Genomic DNA, 17708 nt, shown 5'->3' with positions numbered 1-17708 from the left:
TTGCTCTCTGGTGGCACTTTTAGTGTGTTTCAAATTTTCCCTTTGCTTTGCCTGTTGAAGTCCTGTTTTGTTGTTACACCACTTATTTTATTTTTGATTAAATATGGCTTAAATTTCTGGCTGTATGGGACGATCATTTGAGTGCAAGACATATTTTATTGCGTTGCTATATCAAATTGTCGTTAGTATATAACTGTAATTCGCTTGGTATTAAATTATTTTTATATATATGTCATATGTATTTCCAATACAATTATACATATATAATGGGAAGCACCTTGTCTGTGTGACCTTATACTGATCTAGTACCGCGAAGCGGTTGTGTTACATTTGCGAAGTCAGAATATCTTGCAATGATTGTTGCCGTGAAAGTGCGGTTCATATTCACGGCGACAGATATCCGTGTACGGCGTGTAGTGTAGTTGCTACAACATGTTGTGATATGATCAAGAACATTGGTGGCGCATGGTTTCGCATCGGTCATGATTAAATAGTACCTTGTACGTTTGCGAAGCCGTAAATCTAATATCGCGGACTCAGTTCCACAAGTAATGGCCGATATAACTCACGTGCTTCCAGCTATCACCAGAGATGTAGGATGTTGATCTTGATACACACTGACGTGGACAGGGACAGAATATGCTCCTGTATCGTACATTTTGATTATATTGTCGTGACTTGATCTTGGTCTTTTCCGTCGCATTTTATATGTCATTGCTAAAACACATTGACCCCAAATTTATAATTTTGGACACGCATAGGCCGGGTATATTGCAATATTGCAAATGTATTCCAATTTGGTTAGTATGGATACAATAACTGATACAGTATCTCAATAAATTTTCTCCCAAGTCGGGCAGCCTCCACAAATACCTATACTGGTGTGGTGTTGGCTAAAAAAGGTCATCTATCCGACTTGACTCCCCGATAACCGACTTATTTAACGATACCGTTGTGGTGTTGACTAAAAAGGGTCATTTTTCAGGTCCTACTCCCGAATGACCCGCCCGTACGTCCGCCTTACAGATTTCGCGTTATTTTTATACCGTTTTCTAGTTGTCAAGGCTATAAATGTGGACGGATTTCCAAAAATGAAGACATTTAGGCGTCCTCGGACGACATTTTCGATTTCCTGAAAAAGTAGGACAAATCCTCCTAACGAGGACATATGGTAACAGTACATAAACACCGACAATATGAGTCCAGAAATACCTATGCAGATCCGTAGCATATTAGATTAACCTCCTACGTATTCAAACGTAATCGCCGTGTTTACTTTTATTTCAAATCTCTGTCCACCCTGCTATCAGTCTTATGATTGTGACGTTGGCACCGTTACCGTTTGCCTAAGCAGAACCATATTCCAAGAAGCCAATTAAATGCTAGCCTTCGTCGATGATACCGCATCAGTATTTACTAAGCCTAATCTATCTCCATGGATATCAAGAGTTTTATTTACATCGAATACGCTCAAGACAAATATATGGAAACATCGCAACACTATAGCAATAAGATCTCAAGGCCATCATTTGGCTCGCTCGCAAGCCACCGAGACATATTGATTCAGCCAAACAGGAGTACAGGCCTAGTTATTAAGAAGTTGATGTTGACCGTATTCGTTAAATTAGTGATCGATACAGCAGACCAATGGCCACCTTTACAGGTGCAGAGCTTACCCCAAAAGAGAGATATGCTGCTAATAGTGCTTATGCTATCTTAAGACCGACAAATGTTGGAAAAATAAGTGGATCATATCTGTGGTATTAACCAGATAACACAGAGCCACATACCCCATCGAAGTATAGCCTACATCAGAGGTTTCAAACTCAAACGTGCTCGCGGGCCAATTCCTACTTTTTGATGGCGCCGCGGGCCGCAGCACCAATAATAGGGCAATTCAATGTATTTCAAAGTAGGCCTTATTTCCGGGTTTCGAGCATAGGCCTACTCCTGATAACTAGGCTATATTGATCATGTCATTACCGAAGTCAAATAGAATCAGCGTTTGATTTTACCTCCGAATGTTGGAACAGGTCAATAACAACTTGAACATAATGGATACTGTGCCATAGCAATAGAAATATGCAATCGCCGAAGAATCCATTGGAGTTACAGCTGTAAAGCGTAGGCTACGACTAGTTAATACTCGCCACATTAAATTGGCGATAATGGCATATCTAAAGATACCAAAGATGACACAGGATGTATCCAACTATACATCAAAGGGGTAACATAATGCCAATGGCGGTTGCCATACCTACCTGCTTAGATATCTAAATAAGCTACCCAACGCAAGCTACGACTTTTTGATATTTTACCATTTCTCCTACCAGTTTTCATAGTTTGTTCATAGTGTCCTATATGGTGTGGCCACAAGCAAATCTCACGGCTCAGTCAAATTGGTCTGCGGCACACTTTTCGTTTGGCCAATGGCAATTTGACGGTAATTTTTGACCGGCTTGTCCAGCATTAAATTTGATAAAACGGGTATCAATGGGAAGCTATCACCGTACTGATTGCGAAAATATAGATTTTATTCTGTTCGTGGCCCTGGAACTCCCCAAAATAAGCCTCGAATGTTGCATTGTAAGTGAGTTTGGTATTGTGACGCAACAATGCCGTCTGAGCAGCTTAGGAGCAAATGCGCACGAGAGTGAGAGTGTGAATGCTCAATCGCTTGCACAACAATGACCAGTACGCTTGCAGCTTGCGGTGCTCCTCACCTGCTCCCAGACGTCATTGCTGCGTCACAATACCAAACTCACTTACAATGCAACATTCGAAGCTTATTCTGGGGAGTTCCAGGACCACGAGCAGAAGTATTTTATATTTTCGCAATCAGTATACTGCGGTAGCTCTCGATTGATACCCGTTTTATCAAATTTCATGCTCGGCAAGCCGGTAAAAAATTATCTTCAAAATGCCTTTGACCAAATGGAAAGTGTGACGTACACCAATTTCACTGAACCGTGAGATTTGCTTGTGTCCACACCATATAGGACCCCATGGTTTGTTGCGTGCGTGGTTGTACCAAGTCACAAAAGTCCGAGTACGAGTAATTCTACAGAAGGTCACGCCCTAGTCCAAATCACAATTTTCAGTCACGAATCATCAACGGGTCATGTTTTACGATCATAAACAAGCAATGTCACGTAATAGTTGATCTTCCACTGCGTGGTAACATTTGAAAGTGATGTATTAGTGAAGTTTGATGAGTAGTTTCAGGCTTCTGGAGTAGTTTTAGAGCGAGTTTTAAGTTCTCAAATTAAAAAAAATTGCAGTTAAATATTGTCGAATACTTCGAAATCCAAAATGCCGTCGCGGGCCGCATGTGGCCCGCGGGCCGCGTGTTTGAGACCTCTGGCCTACATTGTTGTTTCAGGCCGGAAGTACGGGGTGAATTGAAGCCAAATTTTCAGATTCAGTAACGCAGATACAATTTTTCTAAGCAAGGAATATTCAGTATTGATGCATTTTGTGCTGTTCTTGTACGAAACGTGGACACTGGACACGGACCCGCGGCGAATAAACTGAGCGCCCAACTTCAACTTACGGTCGATAGAATTTCGAATTAACATCCATCTTCCACTGCTCGTAGGCGTATTAAGAACATGCGTTGTAGATGTAAAATCGGGAACACCTCGTGACGCAAACGTTTTATACAGTGTCGCAGTCAGGAAGGCACTATAGCCATAGCCAAGATGAAGATTTGGTAGGGTGGCTGAGTATTTGTTTTTGTAGACGCGGTGTGTTCAGCAAAACAGTCATGTTACGCATCCATTGTTATTGAACATATGCTGAAACATCGTATCATACTTTCGCCAAAATCATATCGTATCGTCACCTCATCTGCATTGGCCGAGTTTAAATCCGTCACGCTGCAAACTGCACTGTTGTACAATGTACACTTCATCTGAGACATATCGTTTGTTGCTGTATCCCTTTCTATGTAAACAATTGTTAATCAATAGTTGATTGGAAATCGTTGACGAATAGACTACGAATGTACATTACTGCGTGATATGACAGACAGACATTTTACTTCACTAATATCATTTCCAGGATAACTCAAGGATAACGAAACAATTTAAATTTCTGCTGTATTTAGCTGCGGACATACGACGAGACGAAATGTGTTTTATATTTTCTGCAATTTTCGGGGTAAGTATAGGCACGATTATAGCATCAACATCTGCAACAGAAGCGTTCACAAGAGAAACAGTTTTTTGAATATATGAGTTTGCAAGCTGGGAATGGATCATACTTGATGTCTGCTCCATTAATGTCAGCGTTTTGTACATCGCATCGCACGGTCTCTAATGGTATGCATTTGCTACTGGAAGCGTAAGTGTCGGATCCCGATTCTCCCCGAGTAACCCTTATTTGCTGTCTACAAATATTGCGTATTGCGTATTCAACGTATTCTGGTCACGGCCTGTTGAGGCTATAATTAGAGATGATACGACATCACCCGACACTGCGAGCGGGAACACCTCCATATATTATAGACATAGAGTACATAAAAGCATTCAAAAATGCTTAGCAAGACTGTCGGGCTGGAATGCCAGTTTTAATAATTGAGTAGTTCTAGTTCTAGTTCTAGTTGCGCTTTTTGAAAATCCAGTAGTTTGTGCAAGTCTGAATATAGTTGATTATATCACTGCGGTTATACTGTACATTGCGCAGTTGCTAAATATTCATGTCCCTGATTAGTTAGCCCAATTATACAGTCGCATTTTGCGTTCTAATACACGCCAGACTGGTGATTCAATTCGTCTGAATAACACCCTTCCTGCCTTTAAGATCTTCGCTCTTCGTTACCATAAAATCAATTGTCATACATCTTAGCAGTGCGAGTTTGGGTAGCCGTACTCGAGTTACACCTTAATTACAGCTTAAAGCTGTATGTGCTACCAATAAGAAGCATGCAGTATATTGGTAGAGCGTCCTACTTCTATAAATTAAGGGTGTAAAATACACACAACAGTGGTTGATGCAATTCGTCATACTAACAACCTTATTGTATTTAAAATCCTCGCTCTTCGATACCATCAAATCAATAGCTAGGCTACACATCTTTACAGTGCTAGTTTGGGTATAGCCAGGCCCGTAACAGCACTTCGTCAGCCCCCCCCAAAACTTTGGTCTGGGGCCCCCCATAGGGTTATAGTCCTAGACCCCCCCTCCGGCGATACACTGTTTACCACTATTCATCATTTTCATTGGGAGTATGTTTGGTGAATCGGCTTTTGCCGCCTGAGCGCGCGAAGCGCGCAAAATTTCTAGAATTCATGATTTCATCGGTCAGTATGATCGGGAATTGCATATATAGTATGCTATCAATTTATTGTCCTCTCTACTCACGTAATTAGATTTACCGGTAGAGCTGAGTGAAGTGTCTTGAAAACGGGAGGGCCCGTAAATAATGATTAAACATCTTCGGGCGGACGGACCCGTTGATATGACTTCGTTACATGATGTTAATTCGTGACTTCCAGTCTGCTATATCAAAAAATATAGAATCGCCCAAACGTAGGCTTCTAAACTAAGAGACGCACACGATTTCAAATTGGTATTTCTTCACTGGAATAAAATTTTTCCCAGCGGGATGGTATTTGTCTTGTGAGGTTCAGATTGCAAAGACAGGAACATTTGGTGCCAGTCATTTAGGCGCCTATGGACAATTAAACCTATAGGCATTTTGTATAGCCTATATAACGAGGTCTTCGGTCTGCATAAGGGCATAGACCTTTTCGGCCAAGCTTTTCTCGCTGCCGATCGTTCTGGCACACTTCTTGGAGTCGCATGTTATATGGCCTAAAACTTGATTGTATGTCATGGTTGGTCGTGGCGCGGTAATGGCCCAATACCCTATAATATAGAGAAACGGCTACATGAAATCGCGCGCAGCGCGAAAAATTTTGAAAAATTTGCATAAATTTTCAAAAAATACTCTATGATTTATGCTAATTCACGAAATAATTTTGGGCCCCCTTCGAGCTCGGGCCCCCCCCAATTGGGGGGTTTGGGGTGCGGCAGTTACGGTGCTGGGTATAGCTCAAGTAACATAGCAGCCACGTGGCGGTTCTGGCTGTTCGCCAGGCTGCAAGGGGGTGACAAATTCGGTAGGGCTAGATCAAAACGGGCGCAAAATTATTTTTCAAATCAACATAAATTATAGAGTATTTTGTGGGAAATTGACACAACTTCACAATTTTCTTCGCGCCTGGCACGATTTATTGAAATTAATTTTTTTTAATATGGATTGGGTACCCTTTGCGCCCCCCAAAAAATATGCATCATTCATTAAAAAATATACATTTCGATACCGGCCATTATCGTTCCACGTCACACCAGGACTTTCGAGGTTTCGGCCAACTTGCGACCTTGTGTGTGTCACCTAATAAAACCTTAGCCAAAAATTACCGCCGCATGTTGGCCGAAAGCATCAATATAGGCACCTAGGGGGCAGGCGCGAAATAGTCCTGTGCCTGCTATTTGAAACGTACCACCTCCCGCAGCTCTGCCGGTAAATCTGATCACGAAGGCTGAGAGAGGGTTAAAAATTAATTGCAATATATGTAATTACCAATATTATGCCGATATGTCCCCACTCCCCACCCCACGCAGATGTGCTCAAGCGTCGCATGCTGAAATATCGCACGCGTATCTGCCGCATGCTCACTTGTCACCGTGTTCACCTGTCACCATGTTGATGAGTCGCCATGCTGAAATATAGCATGCTAATGTGTCACATGCTGATTACCATGCTGCTATCACCATGCTGATGTGTGCCCGTGCGCATTTTACCACATGCAGATGTGCTCAAGTGTAGCATGCTGTAATGTCGCATGCTCAATGCTCATGTGTTCCCATGCGCACGTGTAACTTTGGCATGCCGATGAGTCCCAATGCTCATGTGTCACCATGCTTATTTGACCCCATGCTCATGTGTCACCATGCTCAATTGCTCATGCGTACCCATGCGCAAGCGCATGCGTACCTATGCTCAGCCGTCGTCATGATAAAAAGTCACCGTGTGTAAGTGTCGCCATGCTACTGTGTCTCTATGCCAACGCGTGGCCGAAGTTAGGAAAAGTCGCTATGCTCAAGTGTCGCGTGCTCTTCTGTCGAATGCGCATTTGTCCACGCACCGTGGGAAGCGTCGTCGATAGCGAATTATTTATGTCGTCTACAATGTGTTTGGTCTAAGTAAAACATTGTTGAGCATCCAAGTTATCATATGCTTTCAGTTTGATATCTGCAATTAAATTACGTCATAATATCGGCATCCCAAAATGTTTTCCCAATCGATGAACAGCTATAACATGTAAAGAATCATGTTACTATAAATATAGAGCAGTGATTCTCAACCGCGGCTCTCCGAGCCGCATGCGGCTCTCGACTGCTCTCCGTGCGGCTCTCACTAACGATGTGAAATCATTGATGCTTCTACGGAAATTCTAATTATTCATGATCATAAATAAATCGCGCCTTCAACACAACAAATGTACGTTTATGTTCACGTTTACTGACGCGAAGGTCATTCCCTGATCACAATAGAATCCTACGTAATACAAGTTGTACGGGTTGTGACGTAACATTACCGATAGTAATTTCGGTAGGCTTTAAATCCGAACCTTTACTGCTTTACTGAAGGCTCTGACCGTCTGACCTAAGCCTAATCAGGTGTCTGTAATGAGACGGGCGAAGTTTATTTCGCTCGAGACGGCGGCTCATATTAGAATACGGGTGACAAGAGACTCGGTCAATAAGACAATCAACGTTTGGGGTAACTGCAGGTACTTTATTTTCTTACTCTTTGCTTTGATCTTGATAGCGTTAGAAAATATCGGAGACTTTGGTTCAATGATAATGTCAGGTTCAGATCAACCTGCAAAGAAATCTCGCACCCTTGTGCAAGAAAATCGGGCCTTTCAAAGTGAATGGGAAGAGGCGTATTTTCAAATTGAGGAAAACGGCAAAGCGAAATGCCTTCTGTGCCCTATAATAATAAACGGTGTAAAATCTTTCAACGTTAAGAGGCATTATAAAACACATGCGGGAAAATACGACGTCTATCAAGGTGAATCAAGGAAACGGAAGTTAGAATGTCTGAAAGCAGAGCGTAGCAAACAAGGAAAAATGTTTTTAAAAAAAAAAGAACCCGAAGAGGTAACAATAACATCATATAAGATCAGTCATCTATTGGCCTGCAATATGAAGCCATATTCTGATGGCGAAATTACGAAGCAGGCTATTGTTTTGTTTACCGAAGACAATTGTTCTCCTGCCATTCAGCAGAAAGCTAAAAAATTGCAGCTTAGCAATGATACAGTAACGCGTCGTGTCGATTGCATATCCCAAGATCTGCATGAGCAACTTATTCACAAGTCGCAAGATTTTTCTTACTACTCGCTTGCTCTTGACAGCACTAACGACATTACCGACATAGAGCAATTAGCTGTATTCATCCGGGGAGTCATGCCAGATTTCAAGATTTGCGAGGAGTTTCTTACTTTGCGATCTATTCATGGCACAACGAAGGGAACCGACATGTTTCGTGAATTTCATGCTACTCTTCAAGAAGCGCATTTAGACCCATCGAAATTATATTCATTGGCGACAGATGGCTGCCCAGCAATGCTCGGCAAAAATCTAGGTCTTCAAGGACTCGTCAACAAATGGCGTGCTGAACAGAATCTTGACGCTGTGACTTGGCAACACTGCATTATACACCAGGAAAGTCTTGTTGCTAAATCATTAAAGATGTCCAATGTGACAGATATAGTAATATCGACCGTAAATTGGATTCGAGCAAACGCACTTAACCATCGAAAATTCAAGGCTTTTCTCACCGATATTGATGCTGACCATGGAGACTTGATCATGTTCACCGCTGTACGATGGCTAAGCCGAGCTGCATGCCTCAAAAGATTTTACGCGCTACTTCCTGAGATTAAAATATTTGTCGAAGGAAAGAAAGACATCCCTCAGTTGGGAAACGAACACTGGGTTGCTGACTTGGCGTTCATGGTGGATATTACCTCACACCTGTCGTCACTAAATCGGAACTTACAAGGAAATAACAAGCTCTGTCACGCCTGGTACGGGACAGTGTCTGGTTTCATTGAGAAATTGTGTCTTTGGAGAAAGCACCTAGAGGAGGGTGTTACGACACATTTTGTAACGCTTTCAAACCACCGACAGAATGGATCATTCAAAACATATGACCAGGTTATTAGTACCTTGATTGACGGGTTTAAACGTCGAATAGAGGGAATGCATCATTCCGTACCCCTGATGAATATATTTTCAAACCCAATGGCAGTAGATGCCGCCACTGCCCCTGATATTTTTCAGATGGAACTGCTGGACTTGCAGTCCGATATAGAATTGCGACTGTTGTTTCAAAGCAATGGACTCCTTGAATTTTGGGGTGCTGTTCCTGAAGAAAAATACCCCAACCTGATAGCTAACGCATCGAAGAATGCCTGCATGTTCGGTTCAACCTATGTATGTGAAGCCCTTTTCAGCAAATTAGTGAGGATCAAAAGCAAATATCGCAACCGATTGACTGATCGTCATCTGAAACAGCTCTTGTGCACAGCTTCCTCCACGATGAAACCTCGTTATGACAAACTTGTGAAAAATCAAATTCAATTTCAAGTTTCGCACTAAGTTGCAAAATAGATAGTGATCACCACAGATTTAGCGTCACGCCTTGTTCATCCAAACTCAATTCACATGCTCTCGGAACTCAGAAAGATTGTGGATTAAGTCTCAATAAACATGTTGTGACGCTAAATCTGTGGTGATCACTATCTATTTACTATCTGGAAGAATGTAAATTGTAAATCATCCGCAATCGGCTTCAACGGTGAAGGGTATACCTCGGTATACCATCGGTGAAGGGACGTGGCTGGGTAACGTCGTTTCGGAAGTTGTCCGTATGGGGAGTGCCCGCTGTCACAGTGTCGTCTGGGGAAATTGTCGTATTTGTTTTGGCCGTCGCTGTTTGAGCCAATCGCGGTTTTGGCCGTCGCTGTTATGGCCGTCGCTGTTGTGGCCAGTCGGTGTTTTGGCCGTCGCTATTAAGGCCGTCGCTATTTTAGCCGTACACCATTTCGTTGATACCATTTTTGATGATATTTTTCTATTCTCAATAAATTACGTTATTCGTGCCATCATGCGGCTCCCGACAGAGTTGAGGTTCATAAAATGGCTCCCACAGTGAAAAAGCTTGAGAACCACTGATATAGAGTGTGATGTTCACAGATCAGCGGTATAAGTCCATTGCTTCTTTCCTATTAGGTGTATTAGTATCGTATAATCCAGTGGTTCCCAACCTGTGGTACGCGTACCACTAGTGGTACGCGAAGGTCTTCCAGGTGGTACGCGAGTAGATTCTGTTTTTCTTTAGACCGAAGGGAGGTATTAGTTCAGGTGGACCAGTCAGCAAAGCCGAAACACAAATATTGTTCTCCAATAAACTTCTGGCTTAGCAAGGCCTCCTCGCACTAGACGCTAGCTTCTCAGGCTATTCCCCATCTGCTAATTTTCCCTTCTACGTAGAAGAGCGAGTAAGGATTTTCATCCTCGTCTAAAAAACGAAACTGACTTGTTGTGCCCGTGCATGACTTTCGATGCGCTGTGAGAAAACGCAAGACTGTAACTGCCACACCTCAAACCCCCCAACTGGGGGGGGGAGCTTGAAGGGGCCCAAAATCAATTCTTAAATAAGCATAAATTAAGTTCCGACTCCGAGAAGTGTGCCAGAACGATCGGCGGCAAAAAAACTTGGGCCGAAAACAACTGCCCTTATTCTGACCGAAAACTTCAATATATATACATAAGCCTACATGTTTAATGTCCATAGGCGCCTAAATTACTGGCTCCGAATGTTCCTGTCCTGGAAATCTGAACCTCGCAAAACAAATGCCTACCCACAAGGAATATTTAATAGCCAGTGACGAAATACCTCTTTGAAATCGTGTGCGTCTTCTAGTTTAGTACGGTGGGGCGATTTCAATATCTTTTGACATAGCAGACAGGAGGTCAAGAAACAACATCGTGTGATGGAGTTATTATATCGCCCGAATATGTTAAATTATTATTTGCGAGCCCTACCGTTTCCAAGACACCTTATTCGGCTCTAACGGGAAATCTGATTACGTGAGCAGGGAGGATAAAAAAATTGATAGTAACATATATGCAATTCCCGATCATATTTACCAATTCAATCATGAATTTTCGAAAATTTTCGCGCTTTGCGCGTTTAGGCGGAGTAATGCGTCTCTCGGTACAATAAATGTCGGTGATAAGTCACGGCGAACACGACTAACCTGATGGGCTGTCTGGGGTCAACCCCCCGAATTTGGTTGATCACCCTATGCTATGGGGCCCAAGACCAGCGTTGTTTTGGGTAGGACTGACGAAGTGCTGTTACGCTTCTGAGAAAACGTATGCCACGCATCGACCAGCTAGTGGAAAATATAAACAAACGCAGCCGTCGCATTAAATAAATTGACTTTTGCTGTTTGTTGTAATTTCATTATGTTGTTCTTCTTGTGACTGGTGGTGAAAAACAAATTCCATTAATTCATCAACCCTAGCCGATAATGTCTAGTTTTGTTTTTACACCTCGCTCACATAGATCAAATACGTGATTATGACGTCATAAATGGCGGGAATCTATTTTTGACCGCCTTCGGCGAACGTAACTTATGTAGGTGGTACGCGAGCACTGCATAAAACCTCGAAACGGTACGTGAGTGGAAAAAGGTTGGGAACCACTGGTATAATCGCTTATTCCACATGCCCGTATTGTGGTGTGCCGTCACTCCATGTGACGTCACACGTAGTCTGACAAATCTTGTCGATTAGTTAACCACCATCGAGTGAAAAGTAAGCATTAGTAATGGACGCTTTGCTTTTAGTGCTTCAAGTCCGTCTGCTGCTGCTGCTGTGGAACTGCCTTTTTCACATGCTGCCCTTGTTGTGCCGAAGTAGCGTGCTGTTACGCTTGTTGTAAATGCTGCTGCTGCTGCTGTTGGGATGATGACGATTAAAGCTTACCTTCCATGTTACTTATGAACACTGTGGTCCCCTTCTTGGCGTTTTGTATATTTCTGATGAACATTTAATACAGCTGTCGTGATGTGATGTGCTTTTATTTTTTGAGGTTGCCAACGATTTTGTCCTCGTCCATGCCGTTAGTGGCAATACCAAACTGTCACCTTATTTTTCCCGGCCAACGTGGCTTCACTACCGTAGAGACCTTTTATTGAAATATATGGCACTACGACGCGTTTCATGTTAGACTTTCAGAAGGACTCATATGTGCAGTGTGCACCCAGATGGATTACAGAACTTACCTCATTTCTGTCCGAGCTACCAAATACTTTCCGTCATAATTATACTCTACTGATACCCAGTGACCGTTTAGGTATATACAGCGTCCTGGGTAGCCTACATATCGCGTGGGTCCACTCCGCGTAAAGGTAAACCCTGCCGTTGGAGCCTCCAACTTGGAGGTAGCAATGTGATTGAGGGATTAGTACTGCTGGTTGTGCACTGAATTGCTCTTCATTTCCAACGTCACCCTATAAATGTTACACATGTGTGTACTGCTGAGCTGTTGGTGCATGAACCAACACTGACGTCTGGAACAGCCGATAGTAGTGCCTCTCTATACTCAGCGCAGTATTCATCTTTCCATTGTTCCAAGTATAGCTGCCCATTAGCACAGGCAGGAAGTAACGAGTAGCCTACCTTTTTAAATACTTGCACTTATGCAAATAGTTTTAAGACTACTTCCATTTCTACTTACCAAGTATTAAGGCACTTTGGATTTTGAAAATTAGAAATTAGTTTTGGAATAGCTCGTACCTCGGTACTTCTAATTAAGTAGGAAATTTGGTCCATTGATCCACTTAAGTAATATCAGTAAATTGTTCGTTATTTAGCCTTCTCAAATATGGTAAACCTATAAAGGGAAACCAAAGTGTCAAAAATTTACAGTGGCGATACAGGTATGTAAGCGATTATAGAGAGCGAAATTCATGTCAGTCAAAAGCTAATACGATAGTGGATTCTCAAGGCTGATCCCAACATATCCTAATGACTAGGGCGATTTTTTTTACCTAAAAAACAGAAGGTTTCGACCTTAAAAATCTTAATTTTAAGCAAATTTGACCTAACGTATGCAAATTAGGTGTTTCCCACATAATGTAAGAATTGCACTACTTATCTTCATTTCTGATTGGAGCTGTCTGTCCTTGGGAAGTAGTTTGGCCTGAAAAAAACTTTTTTCCTCAAAAACTGAAAAATGTTTACATGAAAAAGCTATATTTTAACGAAATCTGGCCCTATGAAGAATTCCAGTAGTTACATTTCGCATTATGGTAAAAATAATTAAAATTTGTTGTAGTCTATATAGAAAGATAATTTCCTACTTTCCCGTATAGAAAGTGGCTGTCCTTACTAAATAGCTTGCCAGGAATGAGAGGAAAAAACGTCCTACAACAGCAGTTGTTGGCTGAAAACACTGAAGTTGTGCATTATGTACATACACTGCTGGTGACAAAGCGTGTTGCTTCATTTTGGCAATGGTGTCTACATCACAATTTTCATCATCCGCTTCTTGATATAAGAACCATGCAATGCCCATGCCGTCTTGCTTCAGTTGGGATATTGCGGTACGTTGATCATAACACCATATCAACCTATTTGTTTCATTTGAATGTTTATGATTCACAATGAGCAGACAATGAGGCATCCACAGCGGTAGGCCTAAAGTAGGCTACATTACAAGCTGTAAAATGTCAAATGATAAGTTCACCGACGGTGCAAAATCTACGATACAAACGAAATGCAGGTTGCAAAAAAGTTTCAACTTTGTAAACAATTTAGACATTTTTTCACCTAAAGCTACAATTTTGACCAAATTTTGAATTTTTTTGGACATGTCAAAAAAATCGCCCTACTAATGACCCAATAATAATAAAATCCAACGAGTGCTGGGAATGATCCGATGACTCCGACCGAACATAGTTAGAGAGTTATAGAAGTTAGACCTGAGCTTTAGATAAGTTATCGTAGGATCTGGCTAGACTGTGATTAACGTTTCGCCACCTTCCTAATTCCTATCCGTTCATTGTATTGGCGATGTTCTGCACTGATTAGAATATCTCCTATACAAAACTTACAGCAATTTTACTAGAAACATTCAGAATTGCATAACAGGAGAACCTGGCCCTGTACTGCGTGACTTAAATCAAACATTACCGACAGTGACAAGCAAATAGTTCAATGGTTTCATCTTCATGGGGACATATCTATGAGCGCAAAACTGTGGAAGACAACTTTTGCTCCTTCCGGCATTATCCATGGTCCTACGATTTTAGTGGATTGGTATCATAACCCCAAGTACCAGTCGTCAATAATAAGACCAACGGTCCATCCAGTATACGAAGCTTAGAGGATATTGTGTCGCGGACAAAACGATTGTTCAGTGAATAGAGTATTTTCGGTGATTTATTGTTTATATGTCAGCACAAAGCAACGGTCGCTAGTAAGTAGTATTATGCTAGCGCTACCAGAAGCGGCTTGAAATTACACAACTTTCGGCAATGTTTATACCAACGCAATGCTACAGAACCGGGGCGTGAGTAAAGTAAGGCAGCTGGAGGGGCATTAGACAAATCAACATTGGAATCCGCTGGTTGATTCGAAGAACCGGAATCGCAGCTTAGATTCCTTACAAAAATACTAGATATTATTTACGATATTTTTTTCAGCTCGATAATTGACCGAATCCGGATTTAACCTAGTTTGAGTTATTGCTGATCCGCTACATTACCTCCCGAAAGCAGAATGTGCTGTGAAATTTGCAAGGGTTTCTTGAAGGTAAAAATGTTGTGGATTGACTATGCTAAGAAGTTGAACAGTTACAAATTGTGATTCATTGGCATTGTTTACGCTACGAAGTATTCCCCGGAACACCTTTTTTATAGCTCCATGCATCATATCCTCTGCATAGCGCTTGCAGAGAGGCACAATCGGTTCCAGAGGTGTCGTAGCCAACTGGTATTTTGTCGGGCGAAGGTTACGTGCTTTGATAAGCGCAATGGGATGGGTTTATGAAATGATTTGTGAATCCATTGAAATTAGAAATTGACACCGGCCACTGGACTGTTGTAATGATCGGTATTACAATTTTCAAATCCAAATAACGATTTCAGTACAAATTGGCCATTTATTTTCAGAATTCACATTCAAAACGAATTTCGTGCGGAAATTGCACCACCATTCCAAATCCTACTTCGACTTCCATATGCACGGGGAATTCGACTTTGATCCTAAATATTATATATGTCTATGTGTTGAACAATTGAACCATCTGTAATCTCACAAGCTTACCGAACGTTTATTGTCGCAGTGTCTCAAGTGCATCTTTTGCTGTGGTTGTAAATCTGCGTGCTGCTGCGTACCCGGCGGCACGGCAGCTACCGAAGCTGCAGACTGCTGTTGCTGCTGCTGTTGCTGACGACGGGTGGAACGGAATTTTAGCTTCTTCATGGTGAAGATCAATTTGACATACCCATCTTCAACGAAAAACTCTTAATTTTGTAGTCGGATGTGACATTATTATATGCACGCCGGAATGGATTCAAAATATTACGTTTGCGTTTCACTTGTTCCGTATAAACAGTTGGTTGAATGTTTTAACAAAACTTTATGCTTCATGTACATTTCTACTATATATGCACTGTATTATCTGATGTTTGGGCAATAAATTATAACCGTTACGGCATTTTGCAATAATTCCAAATCCCGGATGAAAGTATAGCTGATGTTTGACTATTGTAAAAGTTTCGCATATGGCGACGACTTCGTATCGAAAGTGATACCAGAAAGCGGTACGTACCGGCAGTGTTACTTTCGAAACTTCGGGGGGCATATACATTCCAAGAAGAATCATTGCACAATGACCAGCGGTTGATATAGCATACAAAGTGCGCGTGCTTGAGACGCATTGACACGTAACCAACGAATGCGTCATCACGAGCGCAAGGTATGCGAGTCGAGGTGACATCACCAGAGAGAGATGCTGGTCGAGCTCGCGACCCACGCATTCGCTTTAATTAATGGCGGGCCAAGTCGGATGAAAAGGTTCATGGAGATTGACATCTAAAACGCTTTTCCGGGTTTGTTAAACTGTGGCGAGCTTAATCGAGAAGCAACATCGCATGATTCGAACAAATGTTCGCGTATTGTCATATAAATGCCCTTTCGCATCAAGCAAAAACATCGCTTTCAAGCTATACGCTATTAATATAGTATAGATTCCACGAAATCGAATAATATATTTAAATAACCTCGTCCGTTATTTATTCATTTAGAAATCTTATCAGTTCAAAACATCATGAAATTGCGACATAATGAAAGGATATGATGGTGTCGAAGCGATTTGGTGTCGTTTTATTAAATCAGACACTCACGTTGGACTGAACACTAAAATAAGAGGCATGCTCGTTGACGGAAAAGTAATTCAAGATTAGATAAAATGGGAGTGTATGTACGATGTCGATATGTGAGATCGTGGTCCGGTAATCAAGAGTTCTGTCTGGCGGCGATTATTCCGTTCAGATTTGTGAACAGCGACCAGGGATATATCCATGAACGCGACACAGACATTGTAGCATATATAATAGCAAATCGTCGATTTTCGGGATGCGGTCTCTCTCTATATATATATCACATTCATTTGCCCTTCTTCAGATGACTTTCAGTTCTGAGCATTTCAAAAAAATAAAATCGCAGTCATCTCGGTACTGAGGAGTAGGGATGGTGTGAACGTGAGGTTCACGTTCGCGTTCTGTATGTGAACCTCGGAAATTTAGAGGTTCGCGTTCACAACAGAACCTTGGTAGGTTCTGCACTGTGAACTTTTTTCATATATTACAATTTTCACTTCATGAATACCTCTTTGGTTTGAATTTATTGCATTTCAACTGCGGGTCACTCTATGTGCATGATGCTGGTAGCACCAAAAATCAACACAAAACGAGCATGCCCATTGACAATCTCAAAAACTTTACTTGCTTTGTTGTAAAAGTTTGCTCGAAATATCCAGCTTTCCGGTTGTGAAAATTTAGTGACTCTCTGCTGCGATATTAGCCCGCAATCACACGACATCAAGAGCGAAAACTACATGGAGTCAGCGAATGATGCTTACCCGACCAATAAATGAGATTGATATCGTTTTCTGATGCAACAAATATAGCAGGTTTACTGTATCATTGGAACCAAATCCGTGTGATTGAGCTGTTGGCTACAGCTGTATAACTTGTAGTAAAATTTCAAGAGCAAGTATAGAAACCCGTTTTACACTCTGCTCAATATCAATGTAGCAATAATCAGACACCGAATGCATTGTCCGGTCTGGCCTAGACTTTTAGGTCGCAAGCTTATATTCCCTGGCAAGTCCTCGTCGAAATTGTAGGTAAAGCGTCGGAAGATATTTAATTTATGGGATTATTATATGATTAATTGCCTCAGTTGATAAATTTGGCGACGGTTTAAAACGCTAATATGGACTTCAGTATTGTGAATTATGTGGCCCGAGTCGTCGCTAGGTATCGTGTACAAAGCCTGTCACTTCATGAAAAGATAGGACTGGAATTTTAGCAATATGACGTCAT

General features: G+C 41.8%; 1 protein-coding gene and 2 long non-coding RNA genes across 3 annotated transcripts in view; 2 read left to right on the top strand and 1 right to left on the bottom strand.

Annotated features, from left to right (window-relative positions):
• LOC145439713 (uncharacterized) overlaps nucleotides 1–12314 on the top strand; it is an 84662-nt gene extending 72348 nt beyond the window's left edge. The window contains exons 2-3 of the long non-coding RNA XR_013915321.1: nucleotides 4063–4161; nucleotides 11940–12314. This is a non-coding gene — a long non-coding RNA (uncharacterized LOC145439713). The remainder of the gene's footprint in view (nucleotides 1–4062; nucleotides 4162–11939) is intronic.
• LOC145439700 (uncharacterized) overlaps nucleotides 1–17708 on the bottom strand; it is a 215890-nt gene that overhangs the window by 34356 nt on the left and 163826 nt on the right. The gene's annotated exons all lie outside the window — the stretch shown is intronic.
• On the top strand, nucleotides 14443–15817 carry LOC145439712 (uncharacterized). Its single transcript, XR_013915320.1, has 2 exons — nucleotides 14443–14910; nucleotides 15443–15817. It is a non-coding gene; the product is annotated as an uncharacterized LOC145439712 (long non-coding RNA).

The sequence above is a fragment of the Botryllus schlosseri genome, chromosome 5, assembly GCF_051294905.1.
Source record: "Botryllus schlosseri isolate E-star chromosome 5, Bs_hap1, whole genome shotgun sequence".
NCBI classification, from domain to species: domain Eukaryota; kingdom Metazoa; phylum Chordata; class Ascidiacea; order Stolidobranchia; family Styelidae; genus Botryllus; species Botryllus schlosseri.
Note: the sequence above shows the minus strand (reverse complement) of the source record. Positions and strands in the feature narration are given on the sequence as shown.